Here is a 24,736-nt window from a genome sequence, read left to right as displayed (position 1 = left end):
ATATCCTCGATAAGACTTTTAGCTAATTACTGACTGCTGCCTCTGAATGTAGCCTCGCTGAAGAGAAAGGCAATGAACCTGCCTGCTAGCTCAATAGAGAGGCAGCGAGTAAAAAGAAAGGGGACGCGGCTGTTGAAAGAGAGACAGATTAACATTTGTTCTTTTACATGCCTCCCTCTGCCACACACACAATAACTTTGCTTATACTAATTAACAATTAGCAAAGACTGGTTGGCTAATTGTGTTATTGCTCCTAATCAAGAGGCTAATTACCAGAATGTCAATTTAGATTTAATTACTAAGTGCTTTGTTAATTCCCACTGAGCATAAGTTACCCTTTCTCTCCCTCTCATTCCCTCTTTTTCTCCACCTCCCCGCCTCTTTTTCCCCTCTTCCTCCCTTCCCTTTTCCCCTTGTTCCGAGTTGAACCTTCCGCTGTGTTCTGAGGTCCTGTGTTGGGATTGGAGGGGGAGTGGGTAAATACAGAGATAAATGAGGCAAGGTGTTTGAGCAGGGGGACCAAGAGGCAGTGGCATTAATGAACAGCTTTTACCGCCAGGCCTCCAATTAGCCAACTCTCTTCCTGCCAACATCACAGAGAGGAGAGATCCACTAAGATCCACTCAGCCAGCCCCCCTCTCAGCAGCTCCCCGCCAGCCCCTCACAGCTGTCCCTGACACTCACAGACATCCACTGCTCCGAGCCCTCCACAGCAACCACGACTGACTGCGAATCAGCAGGTGCACCCACGAGTTCACATATAGATGTTCAGCTTTATCCTCTCATGAAGCCAGCCTACAAATGATTGAAGCTAATTTTAATTGTTTGCCCTTTTCCTTCTTCTTCTACTTTCTCCCCTGATCCATAATTGTGCTCAATTCCTCACTTACTAATAAGGTTGTTATATTTTCTTTTGTTTCAATCATAGCTATAAAAATGAAACAACTAATCCCTATTTTTATGCTCTGTTTTATTTGCTTTTACACTCCAGTGTTGCCATTCTTACCAATGGCCTCGTTTTTTCCTCTTGCCTAATTCTCTCCTCTGATCTATGAGGCTCTTCCTCACAGCTTGAGGCCTCAAACATGGATTTAATGGTCTCCCTGCCTTCGACAAGGCAAGCAAACCACAATATATCATACACATGTACATACTTAATCACATTCTCAATGTGCAGTACATTTGTTCTGTCAAAGAAAGCCATTTATCTCTCTGTGTGTTTCTATTTAATTCATTCTACACTCTCAAACACACAGTGTGCAGCGACTGTGAACATCACATTGTTTGCCCGGAACAAAACGTTTAACCGCAGATCTTGTTGTGAACGTTGCTTATCTGATGCCTGCCTCTTTATGCAGGCGTCTCGTTCAGCCACTGTTTGGTGCTGTTGTCTTACTATTATTCATTCCCTGGCCCACCACTGCTGAAGATGGGGGTGAACACACACTTGCGTGTGTGCACACACAAACACGCGTGCACATCTCTTGTCTCAGAAAGAGCAAGCGCTTTCACTCTCCTCTCTAACTGCCTGGCTCCTCATACTCCTGCCAAAATACCATAAGACAGGGTATAATATATATAATTATCCCCACTTACATTAGCCATTATGCCAGTGGAGCATTGCCTGCAGAATGACACACGACCTGTCAAGACTTCATTCACGCCATTAATAAGCGTCATTAGTGTCTGCTTTGAATACCCCTCTTGCACACTGCAGTCATTTCAACATGTCATAGATTTTAATTTGAGGGTAAAAATAGCTGTGAGGATATTATGCACTCTCCCAGCCAGTCTTTGTGGTCCTCTGATGGGGAGGAAGTTCACAGTGTGACCTTGGATTTTCTCTTTATTGGAATTACAACCATTACTGTTCTTTAGAGCTGTGGGCCTGCTACGAGATTATAAGCTTCTGGTCTGCAGTCGCTTACACGAAGTGGGTTAACTGCCCAAAATTATTTCAAAAACAGAATGCACTTAAGGAACAAATGTCATTGTGGCCTGGTGAGAAATCAGAAAAACTGTATTAATCCCTGCAGGGAAGCAGTTTTCTAAAAATTGCTAGTGATAATGGAAGTTGTAAAATTAAATAAAAAAATTAAATTTGATTAAATTTCCAAAAGAGATAAAACAAAATTTGGCAGAAAGTAGAGGAAAGAGAGGACTTCTGGTGACATTCAGCATGTAGTCATCTGTCCTAACTCCCGTGGTGAACCTGAACACGATGGCAGACATTGTCTATAAGACAGAGGAGGTTCGACAACATCGTAGTCTCCACACCTATGGAGCTTGTCCAGCTCTTCCCACTTGACTGAGCCACTACAGTGGCCCTATCACTGAGTTATTTCAGTCTTTTGATGTTGTCCGCCATCAGGCTTTTGCCCCTGAAGATCACAATGTAAAACATTAGAAGCATGGCACCACACTACATTAAAGAACCAGAGCCTTTGCAGGAAAACAGTCAACTCTGGCCCTTCCACAAGTTCACCATTAGCTCCTTTATTGTGCTGATGTTGAGCTGCAGATGTTTCAGTCCACAAAGCTGTCCAGCTCCCTCTAGTATTCTATCACATCTTCCTCCCAATGCATTCAATAATTGCAGTGTGGTGGCAGGTCTCTGTGTTGTAACTGAAGACCTGAGTGTGTAGGTAAACCTTGTGGTGCTCCACTACTTTTAGCCCAACACCCAGTTTGGAAGGTTCATGTACTGCGGAAAACTGGTAAGGCAAATTTTATTTCTGTAATACTATTCACAAAGTGCTTTTAAAAACATTAACATGTCCAAAATATGCAAAAAATAAAAACCACAAGTAAAGACCTAAAAAATTACACCAATGCCTGTCTGTACAAGTTAGTTTTTAAAAGCTTTTTGATCCATGTTTTTGGTACCCTTTAATTTGACTATGGCTATATATCTAATTTGAAGATGGCAGGATAAAATTGGAATCTTGGTCGAAGGTGGAAGAGCGATGGTGCTATCAGAAATATGCCTGGGATGAATAACCAGGACTTTGGTCTAATCTGTGTTCAGTTGTGGGAAATTAGAAACTATCCAGTCAATAATTGCAATGAGGCACAATTGCAGAGAATCCAGATTCTGAGAGGTACAGGAGACAGATGTTGTCACTTTCTATGTCCGACTGGTTGGGGAACTGGAGGGGGTCAATGAAATGACTGAAGAGAATCCGGGACCGAACGTTTTCACATGTGAGGTCACAGCTACTGGTCTGTGGTCACTGGCTGCACTACGATGAGCCTTTGTCAGTACAGAAGACAGACAGACGGTCTTCAGAACATAGAGACCTCCAGACGAGGTGAAAGAGGTGCTTCAGTAGGACACACAGTTGGGGTGCAGAGGCGTTTTGCTCTTATGTGTTCAGGATTAGCTGCTTATCAGGTCTTCTCACCACCATATAATGACAAAAAGCATTGTGAAATAATTGTTTATTTAAAGATTGCTATAAACACACTTTATTTATAGTACAAATAAAATGTTTTCTATGCTGTATACATTTAACATACATTACACACATTCATCCAGACCAAGTATGCTGAGGCTTTGTTAAGGACAGACATCACCAAAGTTAGTTTGGTTTATTTGTGTATCATGCAGTGATCGCCAAAATAGATTGTACTAAATAATAAGAAAATGAAATAGTTTTTTGTTTCCTTACCTCCACGCTACGCCTGCATTTTCAACCTGGTACGTCGCCCAGTTTTTCCCAGCGCTCGCAAGGCCGGTGTTGTGCCAAAAAGAAATCCTCTGCCAAAAACTGATTACCTCTCAGTTTCTATACATCTATACCTGCTTGTGTGGCTCAAACCATAGACTGTATATAAAGATGGACGTAGCATCTGGCTCCAAAAATGAAGCCCACCCGGAAGTGTCAAAAACTTGCAATATCACGCCGTCCGCTAGGGTTGGCTCCAAAAAGCTTTTGCTCCATAAACCCCAATTCATCACCGGAAAAAATAAAATTTGATAGACTGATTTTCTACAGCTCAGGATTTTTTTCCCATTAGTTTTCATGGTCAAAATGAGAGATCAGGTGGCCGATCTTAAAATAAATCAATACTGAATTTTAAATAAATCGTTAAAGTTGGCGGAGCCAGGGGGCGTGGCTATACTTGATAGACAGTCTTGTCTGGAATGATTGACAGATCCTTTAGGGCAACAGAAGCCTCTGCGGGAAAATGTGGGCGGGATAAGAGAGTCTTCAGCTCTCAGTCTGGCCCGCCCATAGACTGATCCTGTCCCGAGTTGCTCTCCGGTCCAGCCTGTTTGATGACGCTTTTTATGTCACTGGCTCCAAAAAATCCAAAATGACGACCAGGAAGTAGCAAAATCCGGGCTTCATTTTCTCAGCGTTGAAACCAACGTGTGACGTCACTGTTAGTTCACGCCTGGCTCAAACAGTCACAACATGGAAATACACATAACTGTACTAGTGATGACAGCAAAGGTTGGTTTCTGTGAAACTTTAAGGTTTATTGTAGCTGAATAATGGTGACCAAAGAAATGTTTACAAATATAATCAGGCCTAATGTTTAGGATCATACTAAAGATGCAAAGAATATATTTATCACCAACTTTTGATTATTGATTAATTGTCTTGACTAATTTTTGAAGAAAAAGGTGAAAATTCTCTCATTTAATTTGAATATCATATAGTGAGCTTTTAGAAACACTGACTGACATCTTTCACCATTTTCTGACATTTTACAAATCAAAGGACTAATAAATTGATCCAGAAAATAATCAACAGGCCAATCCACAATGAAAATAAAGAAATACATTTGATACATTTCCAGCATTTCAGACACAATATAGGTGCTGCAATCACTGTTTGAAAGTGGAAAACTGCATTAAATGAGTTGAACTGGTCCTTTAAAGGTATTTCAGCGAGTAAAAAAATTACTGAATTGATTCATGCAAAACACAGAGGAGGTAAAATTATGCAGAAAATTGCATTTGTGGACTAAAATCAGTTTCTGACAGATGATCACTTGTTGGCACATCATAAGGGTTGTGCCAAAAATTTATCATCTGCCAAAAACTGATTGTGCTTCATGTTAAAGCTGTTGTGAGCAGTTCTATGTAAATACACAGCTGCTTTTATCTGAATTAAGCAGTCATAATATTCAAATACGCAGAATTTTATTTCTGCTGTCATAGGAAAAGTGTGTCTTTTGTAAAACTTTAGTATTTTCACAGTTTATCGTGTAATCAAACCTGGCATTTAAGGTGTATTATAGGTAATGCTATGGTAGCTTTTTTAATGTTGAGGCTATGGTGCGTAATGTCATTTTTAGACTGTAAATAATATGATTTCCGGCTGCCTTTTACATCTAAAATGAAAAAATTCTTTCTTTTCCAGTTATCCTACAAACTTTTGTCTCCAAAATGTACCTTCAGGGATGAAATCAATCATTCCAGTTCCAATGCTGGGGCTGTAAAGCTGCATTCTATGAGCTGACTAGGCCCTTTAAAGTTATTTCAGCAGGTAAAAACAACCGATTGGTTATAATGAAGGATGCAAAAGAAAAAAAGAAGAAAAAAGCAGTGACGAAATTATATCTGCTCCAACAGATGGCAATTACTTCTTGGCATCATCACTTCATTGCACAACATCGCCTCCTCTACTTCCGGATGTCGGAATCCTCCAGGTGAGCATGGCCCGGAAGTCAACAAAGCAGCGTGAGCATAGACACATGTATTGTGGTATCTGTCTATGAGTGTGAGGATCTCCTGTGCGGCGTCCTGACAGGTGTCTCGGAAAAGTTTTTCTTGCTCGTTCGTTCCACATCGGTGCCAGCAGCCGGCTGGAGGATCACAGGAATCACAGAATCCGTCTATTTCCGAGGAAAAACGTGAGTTATCGTCTTTCATTTGAATGAGGTAACTTGCTTGTTGAGTTGTGGGATCATTGGGGAAATCCGGAGTGGATCATGAGAGACAACTGCAAAGAACTATTTAACCCTCACGTCATCCTGCGGGTCAAAATTGAGCCGGTTTAAAGTTTGAAAATGTGGGGGGTGGGGGGAATCTATTTATAAACTTCTGATGTCCACATTTTCAACATTTTTGGGAAATTTTTGAAAATGTTTTTGATGGACGAAAAGAAGTGTTAAAAATGTTTCTAAAGAACATTTACAAAAAAATCTACCAAAATCCAGTGAAATTTGCTGTTTTTTGTGAATGTTCTTAAAGAAAATATTAGAAGTTTTACTGATATATATGTAATCACTACAGATATTTTTAGGATTTTTTTGGGAAGATTTTTACTCATTTTTGGAAAATATTTACAAAAACTTTCTTGGGGGATGTGGGGGATTTTTTTTTTTAAAAAGCAAAACTTTTAAGGGAAACTTTTAAGGAATTATTGGGGGTTTATTCCTGAAGGTTTTTTGCTGATTTTTTGGATTTTTTTCAGACAAGGAAACAATATTTTTTGGTGCCCATAAATTAGGACAACGTGCGGGTTAAGAAAAGCTGAACAGGACTTTTTTGTTGTTTTCCCAAGAACTGTGATTAATTTAACAGACTTGATCGTTTCTTGCTGTATTTGAAAATTGTGTGGTGTTTTGAGTTGCTTGATATGTTTTCTTTCTTTTTTTAACATTGTGTTGCTTTAAGGAAGGAAAGGTTAGTGTAAAAACACTGATCCTTTGTGGGGTTTGACTTTGAAGTTAAAATGGGGTTGGAAGGAACACATTCAACACGTTAGAAGAAGATATCCATTCATCTATATTCTTTCATACGTATATATACATATACTGTTTATATGCAGAACTTCAGACAAGTCGCACCCCAAATAGGAGGAACAAAAAAAAGAGTATCATGCTTTAGGCTTGTACTGATAAAATGTTTAGTCCTCTCTTGAACTTTGTACTTAAAGTAGCTTGTCTGGCTTTATCCAATAGGAAAAAACTTGACCAAACACTACTATTAAAGCTCATCAGGTAACACATTCAATTTTTTAAAGCAAGGCATTGTCCCTCACACAACCACCTGCTAAACAACCAATGATGTGTTTTCAGTTTCAGTGTTGAGCTAAATGACTGCTGAGAGTTCATGTTTCATTTTCTCTGCAAAATGTTTCTGGCTCTACTTCATTTCAAACAGATTTCCATCCGGCGTTGCCTCTACTGAGCCAATCACAACCGTTTTATCTGATATGCAGTGGATTTGACACAATAAGGAGTGCATGTATTTCTGCACTTTAGAGAGACGTTACATGTTTTGCTGACAGATCCGTCTGGTTTTGGTCTTCACCTGTATGTAGAGACCCTTGGAAGTTGAAAAGGAAGTGAGAAGTTCTATACTATTTTTGCTGTTGTGCATTCGTGTGGTCAGTGTTTGTTTGCTGTGAAAAATACATCATTCTTCTCATGTGACTCTTAGCAAGTGAACGATCATATTTCTGTAGATGTTAAAACATTTTTTTACACACTAACAAGCTGTCGGACAAAAAGGCAAAAAATCTCAGCATATCAAGATATTTGCTTATTACCAAAATTCCAAATAAAATATTACTGTATCAGTCTACATGTACACAGTTTTAGTTTAATCGTTATCCTTTACTCCCAGTTATTTAAACGGAAGTAAAACAACTCAGAAGCAAGTGTTCTGTCTTACTACGTGAAATGTTTGAAACTTTTCGCTTTACTCTCTTGCCTTGCTGTACTTTAATGCACGTGTACATGAGATTTTCTTTCTTTCTTTCTTGGATGGCTGCTGCCCTCATCCAGGATGCCTCTTTTGATTAAGGCAGAACAGATTTTTTCTTATATCAAGCTGTAGATCTGCCTTTATAACCCAATTTGAGATAACTCACCCACAACAGTGTAACCTATCTTTAAAAAAATCTATATTCTCTTGAGGAGACACTGTCGGATAACAAAATGCTTACTCTGTTCCTCATGCCCCCTTTTCAGTGCTGATTAAGTGTTTAGAGAAAGTGAATTTTGTGTGTGTGTGTGTGTGTGTGTATGTGTGCACCCATACGTGCCAATATCTCAGAGTGTCTCAGAGTGTGTGTTCTTTTAAAATGCGTCCCTGTGTGTATGTGCGGCGCTGCAGCTCAGGAATAAGAGACACTGGGGAGTCTCCCACAGGTACTATACTTGATGAGCGAGTGTGTGTGTCTGTGTGTGTGCGTGAGACAGCGAAAGAGAGACCGTCCCACCGGTACGACCGTGTGAGTGTGTCTCGGTGTGACTGTCCCACAGGTACAGAGAGTGTTTGAGCCTCCTGACAGCCTGTGTCTTTGATCGTTCAGTGAGTCAGTCCTTGTTTGCCTCGCCTGTGTGCGACTGCTGTAGGGGCTAATTAACCAATGAAAAGACTTAATCACTAGAGCCTGCTGTCAACTGTACACCTTGGCTTGCTTTCAGAAACCCTTTTTTTTTAAGTGAGAGAGGTTGGGTGCGGGGTGGAGAAGAGGGAACTTAAAAGAGGTGTTTATTTCGTTTTTATATAGCGTGCTCAAATAAAAATGATTAAAATGATCAGTCTTTGCAGCTAGCCACGTGGTTCTCTTTCAGTTCCTTCTCTGGTGCGAACGAGGTGAAGGGAGATGTTATAAAAGAATGAGAGGAAGAATCAAAAGACATAGCCATTAATCCTGATCGGTGACCCATCACCGCTTTCTTCTGAAAAATAGAGAGCGAGGATAAGGAAGGGAAGAGGGGAGGTGAGGAGAGGAGAGGATGGGTGTGGACGACTGACACACCGTGAACCTCTCCTCCATGTAAAGAGCCAATTAAAGCCAGGAGAAGCCTCTCCTGTTGTCCCAGTCAGCTTTAACACGGTGGCCTCTTCTCCTCTCACCCTCCCCTTCTCTCACCTCCCATCAGCAAACTGCCAGTCTGGCCTTTACGCTGTCACGGCTGCTTACCTCTGGCCCCTCCAGTAAACAAGCATTACATAACATACACAAACTAATGTGTGTGTAGGTGTGATGACGATGACCTACAAGTGGCCACTAAAGTTTACTTTTTTTATTCAAAAAACCCTGTAATTAGAGGAAAAGCGTCAAGAGCTGAGTATTTTCACTCTGGATTTAACCCTGCTGTTCAGCTCCAACAGGAGGATTGTGTGTGTGTGTGTGTGTGTGTGTGTGTGTGTGTGTGTGTGTGTGTGTGTGTGTGTGTGTGTGTGTGTGTGTGTGTGTGTGTGTGTGTGTGTGTGTGTGTGTGTGTCTGTGTGTCTGTGCGTCTTAGTCTTAATTGGTTTTTGTTGTCAGCACCGCTCCAGTGTGATCTTGTCCTCATCCTTTCATGCAGAGCTCTCTGCCCTTTGTGAGCTCCTCTGACTTACCATACAGAGAATGTAGATTTTCCTCCAGGGTGATTTATTTATGTGATTTATATGTGATAAATGAGCTATGACCCAGTGGCTTGCAATGCCAACCGGTTGACAGAGAAAAAGCGAACTGTGGTTTTCTGTTTCTTTAAGATGTATTTACTTGATTTACTGCAAAAGGTAAAAGTGTGGCGTTATTTCCATTGTATTTAAGCTTATGATGTGATTTAAATATATAGGCTTCATTGATTTATTGGAAATAAAGAAACTGAAATTGCCTCTTTTAAGTAATTATGCAACATTTGTAGGAAATATTGCCACAAATGTGCTAAACGAATGGAAAGAAATCTGCCCAAAAAGTTCCCAAATCCAGAGAAACGTAAAAAAAAAATGTTCAAATTGAATCAGAGTTACTGAACAAACAACTAAATACACTTGAGAATTAAAGTCATCTCAAAAGTAAATTATAAGCTGACCATTAAAAGAAAAAAAAGCAATCTTTTCATATAAAAAAAATCAGTGCAGATTTCTATTCAAATATTCCTGTGAATATTTTACAAACATAGATTTTTTTTTCAAAGCGGGTGCACACAGAGAAGAGGCATTTCAGTAAGCCTCCCGTAACTCAGTGACTTCACCCCCCCAACATTTATTAAAAACACCAAGGACCATCAGGACAATGAGGGAGACAACTATATTCTATGCAACAGAAAATAAAAAAAAGATGTATCTATTGGAAAGAAAGTGTAATAGAGTAATTTGAATAGTTATTTAGCCCCCAAAATACGCCCCTACATTACCACTCGATCACACGAGTGGACAAAAAGCTCACAAAATCCTTGACAATATACGGGCTGAACACAGTCAGGCCTTTCAAACAGGTACAAAAAAAGCGAACCTGGCAACCAACAGAAAAGAGGCTCTGAATGTAATCTGCATTTTGGTGATACAAACGTCATGTCCTTGCAGAAAGCTCCAATTATACCAACCTGTGAGAGCAATTTTACACAGCGCCGGCCTCATACTGTGCCCTTTTTGGGTGAAATCATCTAAACAGCTCTACGGGCTTGAAAAATACATGCATGCATCCCACCACTGAAGGGAAAAATATCATTTGCCACACAGCAGTAGTTTTTATTGTAAAGCATTTGTTCTACTTAAAAAAAAAGTCAATAGAAAAGGTGAATGGCAAATGGCACTTAGAGAGCTCCTTTTAAGCTCAGCTGTGTTCTACAAATGCTTTACAATCTGTCTCTCATTCAGACACTTTCATGTCAGCGATGGCAGAGCTGTGCATGCACCATGTATTCAGTATTTTGCACAGTCACAGTATGGCATGCAGAGGGGCCGGGGAAAGAGCAGCAACTTTATCTGGCGAAATAAAAGGATAGTCGATGAAAAAAATGTTCCAGATACCACTTCCTGCACCAAAATGAAGGAACACTCTTTTACTTACGATTAGCGGACAACCTGCTCTATCACCTGATTAAATAACTGTTAAATGCAATAATAGCTAAAATAATGATAATTATGAGAACAAAAGAAAACATCTATGTCAGTTATTGCAGTCAGTGATGACTACACTGCAAAGAGCTACTGTCAAAAAAGAACCAAATTCAAACAGAAGTGTACTATTCTTCCAAAATAGGGTTAAATACTGTGAAATCTCATCCTTTTTTGGAAAACAACTATGACTGTTATCTGCCTGAATTGAACATAAAGCTTTTGCTCAACAGCTTAGAAAGCACTACTGAGTGATTTCAACAGCTCCGAAGATGATAGGTAACTTTATACTGCTTGTAGTATGTTTTTTCTTTTTAAATTACATTTTTTCAGCCCTTGGATTCTAAAACGTATTTGAAAGACTGCAGGTTGTCATGCGTTGCAATCTTTAAATGCATTTCTGGAACCCATCTAAATGCTTTGCTTTATCCTTTTTTTAGTTATTGTTTTGGGTATTTAAGTGCTATATACATTTTTAAAAGTGGAGCAGAGGTGATTGATCTCAAATCTGGATTGTAAATATTTAAGACACGTAGTTTTTTTATGGTACATGTCTAAAACTTGCAACTGTTTTTGAAAGTCAAAATGATAACTATGTAAAAAAAATGCCTCTGTTAATGTGCAAATAATGGCACTGGTGGAGAAAATGAAGCCGCAAAGTCACAACCTGCTGTCCCCAGATTATTACACTTTTGACTTCTGAGCACCACCTTTAACTTCACGGTGCCAACGGACCTGCATCCACTTCACTGTGGAGCTTGGGAGTAGAGAAAGGAGGGAACGGTGGGGCTGACAGGATTTGAGAGGAGAAGGCAGAGGGAGCCCATTTAGGACGGCAGACAGATAAGAACAGATGGTATAGAAGAGAGGACTGGGTGGAGAACTAATAGACGGTGTGGGAAAGTGATGAGAAATGAGTTGCAGGCTAAATACCCTCCCACCTCCACCTCCGCCAACCCCACACCCGCCCCATTTCCCCTACTCTCATTCTCTCCTTCAGCTCTCCTCTGAATATGAGTGACTGACAGGGATGTTAAGTGCCGTTTGACACCAAAGATGGAGGTGACTATGTGAAGGTAGCTATCTGACTGAGAGGGTTTCTCAGTGTGTGCGTGCGCGCATGTGTCAGAACAGGGCTGCGTAATGAATTAGAGACATGGGTCCGATTAAAATGACTGGTAATTTCTCCGGGGAGATGAGAGCCTGGAGCAGCATGAATCAATCGACTGCCAGGATGACTCACCAACACCATCTCCTCCACCCCCAGACAGAGACGTTGGGGTTGGACAAGAGCTAGAGAGTGGACAGTGGGCTGGGAGAGGAGACGGGTGAGGCAAAGATAATAGGGGACAGCGACACACACACACACACACACCCAGACAGCATGCAGGGATACAGGATGAAAACGACACGAGAGAGCCACAGGATGTGTGCTGTCCAAAGAAGAAAGGGAGATTGAAAGAGCGCTATTAGCACTCATGAAGAAATATAGTAGGATAGAGGTGACAAGATGATCGGGACGGGAGGGGCGAGGAGCGTGAAAGGAAAGGTCTCAAGCATCACTAGTTTCAATCTGTTGTCACCATTCCCACCTGTATCTCCGGCCTCATTGCAGGTGACAGCAGCATGGCTAAATTACCTCCCGCTGGCACTCAAATTAAACAGGGCATATAGCGAGAGTGAGAGACTGTGAGAAAGAAATGGACGGAAAGCGAGAGAGCAAGAGTGTGTGTGTGCATGTGAGTGTGTATGCTTATGAAAAGAGTGTCCATGGTCACATTAATGCAATTTCTCTCTCGATCCCTCCGTTCCCTCAGCCCAGCCCTGGATAATGAGCTAGCGAACACTCTCCCTTCCCCCCCACTGGGCCTACCTGCTATGCACAAAAGGCTCTGAACGCTATTTTTGGAGCCCCTCTTCTCATTTATTTCCTTGATTTGGTGATGATAATAATCATTGTGGCTTGAGGTGCCATATTCAAATTAACTGCCATTCCTCCAGTGCTATCAGCCCGGCATCACCCTGCCTGCAAAAGTGTCCCTGCACCTCCTCTGCCGGCTCAGCTCCCTCTGTTCCTCCCCTCCCTCACCTCTCCTGGAAGCAATACAAAGAGCATTGAAGCAGCGCAGCCTGATATGTTTCCTTGTTGAGCTTATTCAAATCAGGTGTTTGAAAACTAACCTTGTTTGCATTGTAATGTCGCGTGGCAGAGCATCTACAATTGACAATTTACTGATATAGGCCTGTAAGAGGGCTGGGTGCGGCAGTGCTGTGAATATGAAATGAATTAGATTCCCGCCTGTAGTTATTCAGATCAGAGTGTAACATGATAGCTTACATGAGTGGGTTTGAATGGAGGTCTAGCTAAATAAATTTGATTTGGAAAAGGGTATGTTTGGCAGATTGTGCCACTCACCAGGTGCTGCCACGGATAAAGCAAGCAGTTTATTGTACATAATAGGATGCAAGAGTCTTTACATATACATGAATTCTATTAGGCATCGCTGGCACTGGAGGGAGGCACAAAAGGCAGCAGCGCTCACTGAGAGGAGGTGAGGGAGCTGCTCACATCCATCAGTCTGATAGAGAGATTTGCATGCGTGATTCTCTCTGCGTGTTTGTGTGTGTGTGTTCTGTAAAAAAAAAAAAGAAAAAAAAGGCCATTGTGCTGTCACTGTCACTTTGCACTTTTTTTTAGGAACAAAGAAAATAAAGTGTTTCTGTGAAACAAAACACCTGGGGGATACCTGTCACCGCTGAGATTCCTCTCAGCACAGAAAACAGGTATATGTGAGCGTACATGCACGCTGTCAAGTCTGTGTGTGCAAGTTTAACCTAGGGCTGGTGGAAACCTTGGCTGATATCAAAACTTTTTTGTCAAAATATTTGTGCAGGCTGCTCGAGTACCAGTGGAGTGTTACGTTTTTCAAACAGTTGAAGTTTTCAAGAAGTAGAACAGGAGTGATTTCTCCAGTCTGTGACACTTCCATATGTGGGCATCTGCGTGTTTTATCTACTTCAGGCTCAGCAGCTGCTGTGGGTGATCTGGGCTGGTCGGGGCTAATGGCTGACTTGTTTTCTGGTCCAGCTGAGCTCTTAATTACATGATTGAGCTTGTTATAGCCTAATTAAAATGGTAAAACACAGGGCAGGGAGAGAGAGGAGGAGAGTGTGTGAATGAGTGAAAGAGCAGGGAAACTGAGGGAGAGACTAGCAGCACTCAATCCCTCTCTCTCTCTCTCTCTCTCTCTCTCTCTCTCTCTCTCTCCGCCCCCCTTTTATTAAACTGTTAACCCACAAGGCCCCTGTCTCTCCCCTGTCTGCCCCCGGCTATTTGGAACAGGCCACGAACTGCAGCCATAATCAGCAGGCCTACATTTCAATAACGCATTCTATCATTTAACCTCCAGTTATACACATCAAGGTGGCGGAGCATGTTCCATTTGGGGAATTGAGATAGGGAATTTGTGTCGATAAGAAAGTTAAACACGAAAACAAAATTACCAGCGAGTTATTACAAGAGCCCGAGGATAGAGGGAGGAAAAAAAAAGTTCACCAAGTTTGTATCTGAAACTAAGACACAAGAGGGAGGGGAAGAGGGGGACAGCGAGAGAATAAGGATGAACAATGTTTTTGTTGTTCGGTTTTTAAGAGTATACTTTTGGGTCAATTAACAATAAAGATCAATTGATATCTCTTTATCCTTTCTTCTGTGATTTTTAGCCTGCAGTAATGAGATAAATATTTATGAAGGCAGAAAGTCCCCTGCCTCTCCTCCTTGTGTCAAATGCTCAGCGTGATCAAAGGCGCAGCCCAAAAACACACGACACACTAAAAGCATCAAGGCTCTGTTGGCATTGTTTTTCTGCTGTCCCACAGCTCAAACACAGAAAACTATTTTGAACCCCCCCCCCCCCCCTCTCCTTCCCCATAACGTCCATGGGAGAAAAAAAAATTGCAGATAGGTTTGGGACCAGAACACTGTCGCTTTAAGATAAAATATTCTATCTTCTACATCATAATTATCTCCTTAAGGTAGAAATATTAGCATATCCACCAATCTTATTATCTGAGAAATTGGCTCATTAAGTCGGCTGGCTCCCCTTGCGCCCACCTTGTTCTCCATTGTCCATACTTCACCAGCGAGGGAGGCTGCTGAGGGGCATTCTGACTGACAGGAGGCGCACAGCACTCGGAGCGGGCCTCTGTGGGGACCGGCCCGGGCCAACACAGGCTGATGGGACAGCGCTGTAGTGTTCTACGAGGGGGAAAAAGAAGGAGAAGAAGAAGAAGAAAGCATCCTCACTGCTGCTGAAGTCAGATCGCAGAACAAGCTCTCCCTTGAGACACTGAGATGTGCTGTGACCTAGTACAGCTTTAGTAGTGCTTGCTGATTACAGAATTTTAGAGCATTTAGGGTGGCAGTTTAGTGAGAAATTGATCAACATTGCTGGCGGTGAGATAAAAGTTGCAGAACATGGTTTGACCTTCCTTCAGAGAGGCTGGCTGTGAGGGGAGTCTGCCTGTGCTGCCCTGCCTGTGGATGAGGGCTAAAACCCCGGACAGAGACAGTGTTCAAAGCCCAATTTATGGTCTTAAAGAGCAAAGCATACATTTGCTTAGTAATCAGAAAGACAGGCTTTCCAAATTACATTTCCTGTGCTATTAGATATTAATGACATGCCGGAGAATAGCCCTGGCCTCTAATCTGCTGGATTTAATCCCTAGAATGAAACCTGACACCCGTGGAGGCTAATGAAATCATCCTTTTAATCCAGGGAAATGTCCCCCATAAGCCTGCAGCTTTAGGAAACCACAGGACGCACGGCGGACTGTGCAGCGGACAACACAGCGCCGGATAAGTTCAGGCAGAGGCGGAGGATTGGAGGTAGAGGCACGGAGCTAAAAGCAGAAGATGTTTAACTGTTTTAAAAAAAATCTGAGATAAACACATAGAGCAGGAGTGGAATTTTGGAAAAGGAATAAAACGAGCTGGAGGTTGCAGGATTTAAGAGTGGTTCCAGTGTGTGATCAAAGATGAACCAATCTTTTTGGCGATTTCTCCAGAACACAGAGATGCTTCCACACAATGCAGGAGCTCCTCTCCCTCCCTCCCTCTCTCTCTCTCCCTCTCTCTCTCGGCTGTGTGGGATTGAGTTGTTAATTAGAATCGTGGCCAGGCCAAATGAATTCAGACCTTCTTCCTTCTGTAATGGTGCTGCAGACCCCAAGCTGTGGGCTTTAATTCTCCTCTCATCAGTCTGATGGAAAAATCACCTCACTGCCATTCAGCGCTGCCACTCATTAACCAAGCCAAGAAAAGGTGATCGGAACAATGGACAATTTTATTATGTTATTTTTTTTCTTTTTTGATGGAACACATATGCATATAAATCATTCTGTAAGAAAAAATGTGTGCATATGTGTGTAATTAAAAAAAAAAAAGGAAGTAGAAGACAAGAAGAAAAATCACACATGTGGCAATGGCCTCTACTTGCCCTTTTTTTCCACACAAAAAGACAAAAGAGTCCAGATTAGCAAAGATGTGATTTTATACTAAATAAATGCACAAAACATGTATCTCTACTGTATATGTGTGCGCGTCTAAGTGCCTAAATTCTTCTGAGGGTGCAGCTGCTCTGCTTGTGTGTATTAACAGGCCATGTGTGAGGCATGAGGGTCGAGTTGTGATATGCTTAACAGCCAATTTACAAAGGTCAGGTGAGTGGGATCAAACGGGTGGGAAGATCACACCTCACACTCCTAAATGAGAAACAATCATCCCTCCAAAGGTCACCCAGACACAACCAAGGATTAGAATAATAGAGCAGGCCTTCTGTTCCTCCTTCTCCCTCTCCTTGGGCTCCTCATCCTCCTCCTCTCCAAAGGGAGCATGAAGAAAACAGAACAAGACACCTCTCTCCATCTATTTCTGGTTTTATTCTGTTTCTTCGTGCTCATTTCATCACATAGTCCTAATGATCTGTGGGTCTGTTTGAAAGCGACCGCCGATATTAGAAAATTACTGATTATTAAACCCAACTTGCCAAAAATCTCTCAAATATATATATTTTAACACAGCTGTTTTTGTCTTTTTATATGTATGTTTTAATGTATTGATTATTTTTCAGCATCTGAGCTTTTGTAAACTTTGAAATTAATACACAAAATAATCAAGAAAACATTCTATTACTCAACATAGACAAGCTCATTCACGAGATTTAAAAAAAAAAAAAATTCTCTACTGCTATCACCAGAAATAAGAAAACTAAATACATGATTACTGTCTATTGGAAAATAGTGGGAATTTGTCTGTATTCTGTTAATGAAGCATGCATGTACCCAAAATAATATACAAATAGTAATACACATATGTAGAGTTCTGAATATTTGCAAATAATTCTCAATTATTTGGCATTTAGGTGTTTTTATACATTAAAACTGACACTATAGCAGCTCAAAATGCTTTATTTAGTTTTTTGAAATTATTACAATAAGCTATCTTTGGTGTGATTTAATTATATAATAGTTCAAATATTTAAAATCTAAAAAATGTGACAGGGTGTGGGTATCACTGGGGGAAGATGGGAAGCTGCAGCAGCCACCTTGTCCAGCCTTCAGAGACGACACACAGTGAAGCAACAACAGGGGGCAGTGTTGGGTCACACTAAACACCCAGCTCTCTGTCCACTCCTCTCCCTCTCTTCCTCTCTCTCTCTCTCTCTCTGGCCAGAGTCCAGTCCCGCCACCTTTCAGGATTAATTACACTTTTTCAATTAATGTTCTAATGAGAGCTGCTGGTGCAGAAGTCTGATAAGGCAGTTAGGGAGTGAATGAGAGAGAGACGCACACAGGGCCGAGACAGACACTGAGAGATGTACTAACTACAATGATTGATTGGACATAACAGAAGCTGATGGAGTTGATACAGTGCAGTTAGCAGCACAGACCAGGTTTGCTGGAAATGGACGGAGGTGGCATCAGACCCGTGTTAATGCGCACACATGGAATTACAAAACACACATGCAGCATGTTGTGATGAGGATGCTCGTTTTGGTGACACAAACCCTCACATGCGCACACTGGGTTTCCATGGTAATGAGCTCAACTGGTGCAGAAGGGGACTCCGACACGCACACACACACGTGTGAACTTTGCCGGCACGCACCAAGGGACCTGTCAAGTATAAATTAGTGCCGTTGATGTGTCACAAGATGCCCCCGAAGGTCATTAATTGGTCAGTGATTGGAGGTTGGCATGTCATTTATATGAAGATAATTTGCATAAGGCAGTAGACTACTTCCCCTCAGAAGCATTTTACAGATTCTATATGGTGAAGCCTCCTAACTAGGACTTCTGCTTCATCTCCCAGTGAGACAATCTGCTTCGGAGTGGTTGCAGCAATATGTTTCAGGGCAGCTTTCGCAAAACAAGACAGAGCATCCTATGAGAATGTACTTTTTTTTTTAAATCCACTGTGCAAAATATAATAAATTCAGTCATTTTTACCTGCATATAATGCTTCAAGGCCATATATCTATCTGCAAAAAATATTTTCGTGAAAACATGTGCAAGTTGAGGAGGTTCTACAATATCTTAACTGTGTTATGGACAATGTGATTTTGAATATGCCTGGCTATTTTGTCCAATACAATACATTCATATTATCATTTTATAATAAGCCACAGAAAGAATAAGTACATTTTGAATGGATAGAAATGAAAGTCAATGGAGATCTGATGAATCTTAAAGGGATCCATTGTTCAAGAACCAGAACCAGATTGAAGGTCAAAGGAAAAAAACGAAAAAAAGGAAAATCCCTGACTTTTTCGATGACATCCTTTTGAAAGTATGGAGGCTGACTGTTCTGGGAGGACAAAGGAGAAGATAGTGCATTGGTGTGTGTGTGTGTGTGTGTGTGTTTGAAAGACAGTGAATGAGAAAGGACAGTGTAGAAATATAGCTTTTAATTTAAAAAAAAAACGCTGAATGTGATTCTTGCTCTCACTAATCACAGCAATCCACTGCGATACATTTTACACTTTTTAAGATAATAAGAATTAATAGTGTCTTGTCTGTATATGCATTAGTCCGTATATGCATCAGTTTGGAGTTTGCTAAATTAGAATACCACGTTTTGTATGATGTACGTACATAGTCTTCACCAAAGGAGAATATGAAAGTACAAGTGTGAGAGATTACTTTTCTCTCCACTGCTGCTTCCGCTGCTCACACACACACACTCAATACACTTACTCACTCACTCACTCACTTTCTTTCTTTCCTCTGTTTCATTTTCCTTCTCTCTTTTGCTCTCTCTCTCTTCGTCTCATTGCCCCATAACCACAGAGAGATGAGTTCAAGCCACCATTAAAGCGTTAAAAATTTAAATATATAAAAAAAAATCTTAACGCTCTTTTTAATTAAAAAGGATCCTAATAATCCACATCATATTATACGTCGCAGATTCATCGGTCAATTTAATAACAGTGAGGCTTTTGGATCTTAATATCTCTGCTACCAGGTTTCCTTCATAACTGAGAGCCCGTGTTAATTACAGCAGAGCCTAATGGTGGGGAATATTCAGGGCCTCTCCATGTTTTGATAAATGGCTTTCCACTAAGATTTATTCCTAATTATCTCATTTGTCTTTCTCCATTACTTTTTATAGCTTAAATTTATGAAGTCATTAAGACGTTAGTGGGCCTGATAATGATTAGGAGAAGGAATTGTATGAAAGTGAATTATATGAAAATGATTATGGCTAAAGGAGTGTTTAAAATGAGGGCTGCGGAAGCCTGGACGTGTGTGTGTGTGAGTGAGTGAATGTGTGTGTGTGTGTGAGGTACATGGCTTTGTTTGAAGGTGGTGCGTGCCATCCACCCACACCCCATCTCCACCCTGACCCCCCCATTCCCTGTCCAGGCCCCGGTTGACGCTACCAACCTCACACCAGTGGAAATAAGCATGATAAAACATCTTTGTCACTCCCTTCATCCTTCTGCGTGTCTCCTCCCTGCTGGCCCGCCACAGCTCATATCTCTGCTCCATCTATCTGTCTGCTCTGACTGTGCTAACGTGGAACAATGTTCTCCCTGAGTAATGAGAGATGATCTCTTTCTCCAACACACTTCTGAACACAAAAGAAGTTTTTTTTTTTTTTTTCTTTTTTCTTCCACTGCAATTGACTTGTGCTTAATTTCATTTGCCTTGGAAGATAATGAAACATATAAATACAGAGGCCCCATGTCTGCGTTTGGGGTTTTATAGTGCAAGAACTCCCCGAAATTGTCGCTGCAGATGACACTGTGAGAAATGGCACTCCTTCCCTCGGCGACCAGACACACTGTTTTGTCTGAAACGACTGTGTGTGTGTGTGACAGCTGCCATTCTGTGCTTCAGACTGCACCTTTCTGGCAGGCATGCTGAGCTCCTCTCTTGTCATTCTGGCCCTTCCTTGTTGCTCAGCAGTCTGCTCCCGCCCTCCTCAACCTCTTCTTCCCACCCTGGCAGGCTGTGCGCCAGAGATCATAAGAGGCAGTGCAAGCCCCTGCTTAATGAATTAATTATTTGATTATTTAATCATCCAGATGAAGAGCGTCTTTAACACTGGTGTTAATTAGCCAACATCTGGGCCAGTCAGCGGGCCAGCCACACAGAAACACAGAGGAATACCAACACACACTCTGTCTCTGCCTCTCTGTAAGGTGTCACATTCTGCATCTTGCTTGATCCACCTCTCTGTGATGTATTTGTTATAAAAAGTCATCAAACTGACTTGCTGTCAGTGACTGTAAGGAATGTAACCACCACCCATCCATAATCTATACACCGTAAATCTTCATTAGGGTTGCGGGGGAGCTGGAGTCTATCCCAGCTGACTTAGGATGAAGGCAGAGAACACCCTGGACAGGTCACCAGAGGGCTACATATACAGACAAACAATCACACTTGCATTCACGTCCACAATTTAGAATTATCTTCTAGCCGTAAGTCGAAAGTATTAACCACCAATCCACTGTGCAGCCCTGAAAATATAACCACCAGTATAAATTAAAAAGCTCCCATTATTGCGTTACTTTGCTGTTTTTTAAAAAAATTATTTTTGCCTTGATTGCTTGCCTGACAAAATTAATGCCAACGTTGAACTTCAATCAAGGCTCAATCTACTTCACCGTGTGTCTCAACATTCATTTTTCCTCTCACCTTTATATGCCTCACCCTCATGCAGTGCTGCTTTTTACCATCAGGAGGAGCAATGCCTTCTCTTTTGACCTTAGTCCTTGATTTCAGTGCTTAACAGAGTTGCCACACAGCTGTCCACAATATGATAATACAGGCAGGTAGGATGCAGTCCTGTACTGTCAGGTAGCAACAGCATTGGACCACACACACAGCAAGCACAGGCACTCATCCTGTATTGTGACTGGGCAACAATAAAACCCATACTAACTCTGCCACTTGTTATACTCTATAGGGAAAAGTCACTTTGTGCGCTGTAAGAGGCTTCTATCCCTGGAATCCACATGTAAAGGGTGGGTGAAGATCAGGTGCTTCTGTGTGTTGAGGAGGAGAGCCGTGTTTCATTGAAAGACAGAAAACAGTGGAGGAGAAGGATATTTGTGACTCTCCAGTCTGATTAAGACCACTTCAGTCTGGCTGGCTCTACTTAAGAGCAGCGGCTGCAGACGTGGATGGAAGAGGGAGGACTGGACAGGAAAGGTGGATGTGTAGAGAGAGAGTGGTGGAGAGAGGGTGGAGGGGATTCCCTTTAATTGCAATCATTCTGGCTGCACTGCAAGGATCTACATGCCATGCATACAATTAAAGAGGAGAAGAGAGGAGAGGAGACGGCGTGCTACTGCTTCTACCTCCTTTCCTTGCTTCATCTTGCCATGACCACACCTTTAAATGAACCCCAAACACACTGCTAAAGATGCACCTCTAAACAATCTTTGAAGCTGTCTGTCAGTGCGATGTTTTCTCAGGCGTTCCTCTACAAGAAGCGATCTCTGTCGCTTGACTGACTCAGTGCAACAGCGCAGTGTCAGCAGCCGCATCTTAAATTCTGTGTGTGTACATGTTTGTATGCATGCTTTCTGTGTGCTGCCGAGGTTAATTGAGACACACAGCTCATCTCTGCCCTGATGAGGGTCAGAGCACAGAGGCAGATCTGCATCCCATTAATCTAACCCCAATTTATGCTGCCACACACTGTCAGTCGCAACCCTCCCTCCCTGCCTCCCCACCACCCCTCCCAGCCCTCAAACACACACACATGCACGCACTCGTACCCATTAATTTAGCCCCAATTTGTGTTGTCCTCAGCTGCCGTGATGCATGGCACACACTCCTGGATTCACAAGTGCACCTAGTAACCAAACACCTCTGCTTTCTCTCACGCAAAAAGGCACCAGTAGCTCGTGTAGAGTGCGTACCATTGACATCAGCACTGTGTGATCGGCTAGGTCAAGTGTAAAATCAAATCAACTACTATGGAAAGCTACAATTTCGAAACAGCCGTCACGTCAACACTCACTTTCCTCACACATCCCCCACACTCGCACATACAGTATCTCACATCCATGTGGCCTCTATTATTCCTGCATAAGTTCCTTGCAGAACGCTGGCCTGACAGAAGCTAAACCCTGCAGCACCCAGGAAAGGAAAGGCAAATTAACCAGCTTCACTCTAACACTGAGGGACCATTAAAGTCGAAACGCCTGATCTCCCCGGCTGGTTTTTCCTCTCCATCCTCTCCCTCGTTCCTCTCTCGTTTTCTCACTCTCCAGCAGGAAAGGTTAACCGTGAGAGGCTCTCAGAGACACTCCAGCAGACACACAAGTGATCTTTCCTTTAATTGGCTTTTCCACTCCCCTTCTCCTCCTCTCTTCTCCCTAGCAGGTCAGCACCGTCCACTGCAGGGCCCGACAGAGGAGACACGCACACACACACATATATGCACACACTGAACCACACCGAGGCAGCCAGGCTGAACTGAGGAGTTGATGCACTGGGCAAGGTGTGTGTGTGTCTGGACACCTTTAAATATCTCCATCCGACCAGTCAATCTGTCGTTAGTAGTACAGAAGTAGCCGTGCTGTGTAATTGAGCTATCTGGCTCTCGGGCCTCCATGATATCCTCATCCATGAAGCAGCTGACACCGTGGCTCTGCTCCTCACTGTCACACGGAGAGGGCATACAGGAAATTCATAAGGAGAACCCTGACAGGCGTGGAGCCATTATCAGCAATAGTGTAGTCTAGTTTTTTATCAGCAGTGAGTCCTACAACCCCTCCGCTTCCTCCTGAAAGAGAATTTGACAAGAGGAAAATGTTTTGGAGCAGAAAATGGAGGTATGCAATTTAGAAAAGCGACTTTCATACAGACTTTAGGCTCTGTCAGCATGATAAAAGAGATGCATTTATTCTGGCGCAATGGTTGCTATTGTTTCAGAATTGGATTTGAGACTAAGCTGAGCTCCTGCCATTGAAAACACTGTAGTGAAAAGTTATCCCATTCCTTAACTTCTCATCACATCTGGAAAAAATACTTAATTGTGTTCTTCTAAACTCAATCTGGCAGCCAGCAGTTCTAGATAGGAGAAAGAGAATCACAGTGTGAAATGAGCTACACGCTACACTGACTTGGTAGCCTAGAATCAGAGCAAGATGACTAGACAAGGTGGTTCAGACTATTGCACCCTGGACTCGGTTATGGCGACTATTCTGCCTCATCTTGCTCTAGGCGGCGGCCTCGACACAGCCATTATCCACAGGGTGCGGTGTGTGAGAGGACATCATTACCAGCTGTCTGCAGAGCTGCCTCTTTCCCCTATCTCTGCAGACACCATCCTATCTAACGGCCCGGTCTGAGGAGAACCAGAGCAGGGCCGGCAACCAAGAACAGCCTCATTCCCACCTGCCACAGAAACAGATAGGACACTGAGATACCTGCAGCCTGCTGGTGACTTTCTAGCCTCCGTTGGGCTGACAGTGGAGTGAGGCTCATGAGTCATCAAGCCACAAGTTGAGATGTTCGCTTGCCATCTCAGTTGCAAGACTTACTGAGATATATTTAATCACAGCAGTGTTGAAACGGGACCACTGTGGTACAGCGCACATTAAACCAGACTGAGGACTCTCAATATTAAAAGTTCATTTATGAGGGTCATTTTCAGAGTGTTTATCCACATTGTAGGAAAAGTACATCCAAAGGCCATTCCAAAAAATTAATCACACACTCTCTCCTCACAATGTTTTATTCTCCCCCCCCCCAGGCTTTAATATATCCATCACTGAGATTCTTCCTGCCTTACAAACAAAAGAAAGAAAATGGAGGTTTGGGATTATTACAGCAAAGGAATACATCTAAACCTCAAAGAGTAACAGTGAAGAGGATCTTACAGACATGCTAGTGGCTCTGAGAGGGTGCCTAATATTTGCTACATTCACCAACTTAATTACATATCTTAGTGCTCTAATATTTGATAGAAGAACACAAAGTATGACTTAAACTGATTGGAATGCAATCACATTTGCAGTGTATGGCCAAAAAAGACACATTCAATTTCGTACTGATGATTGCCATTATGAAAGGTTAAGGGATCACCAAAGTGATGGCGTTACATCACGAGGAAAGCATGAATGTATGTGTGAAGTTTCATGAACATCAGTCCATGTGCTGGGCAGACATTTTGCTTGAAAATGCAAATGTCACTCTTATGGTGGTGCTTAACGAAAAATCCAAGGCTCCATATCATGTGAATATATCAGCTTCGAGCCATCAATGATGGTGCATCAATTTGTGCAAATCCATTAAGTGGATGCTAAAATATTGTGCAGAATCAGAAGAAATTTTGACCTGCTGATAGTGCTATGATCCAATTACGGAGGCTTTTTCCACTGAGACCAATGATATGTAACCAGA

The sequence above is a fragment of the Acanthochromis polyacanthus genome, chromosome 5 (genome assembly GCF_021347895.1).
Source record: "Acanthochromis polyacanthus isolate Apoly-LR-REF ecotype Palm Island chromosome 5, KAUST_Apoly_ChrSc, whole genome shotgun sequence".
In the NCBI taxonomy this organism is placed as follows: domain Eukaryota; kingdom Metazoa; phylum Chordata; class Actinopteri; family Pomacentridae; genus Acanthochromis; species Acanthochromis polyacanthus.
Note: the sequence above shows the minus strand (reverse complement) of the source record.